Below are 236 nucleotides of genomic sequence, written 5' to 3' on the forward strand. Positions count from 1 at the left end.
AGCAGCAGCAGCAGCAGCAGCAGCAGCAGATCCACGCCATATTATACATAGACGCTTCTCCCCTCATCTGCAGCAGCACTCGCCGCATGCAGACATAGGCTATCAGCTGTATCTGCAGCAGCAGTATCTAGGAGAGATAACCCCTTTTGTTAGTCCTTCTGCTGCTGCTGCTGCTGCTGCTGCTGCTGCTGCTGCTACCAGATCCCCTTCACAGCATCAGTTAGCTGCAGCAGCAG

At 54.7% G+C, this 236-nt stretch overlaps 1 protein-coding gene across 1 annotated transcript in view; it reads left to right on the forward strand.

The window, feature by feature from the left end:
• EMH_0005640 (microneme protein, putative) overlaps window positions 1-236 on the forward strand; it is a gene marked incomplete at both ends in the record, with an annotated part of 4,333 nt that overhangs the window by 1,880 nt on the left and 2,217 nt on the right. The gene's annotated exons all lie outside the window — the stretch shown is intronic.

The sequence above is a fragment of the Eimeria mitis genome, genomic scaffold, assembly GCF_000499745.2.
Source record: "Eimeria mitis Houghton genomic scaffold, Emh_scaff257, whole genome shotgun sequence".
Lineage (NCBI taxonomy): Eukaryota > Apicomplexa > Conoidasida > Eucoccidiorida > Eimeriidae > Eimeria > Eimeria mitis.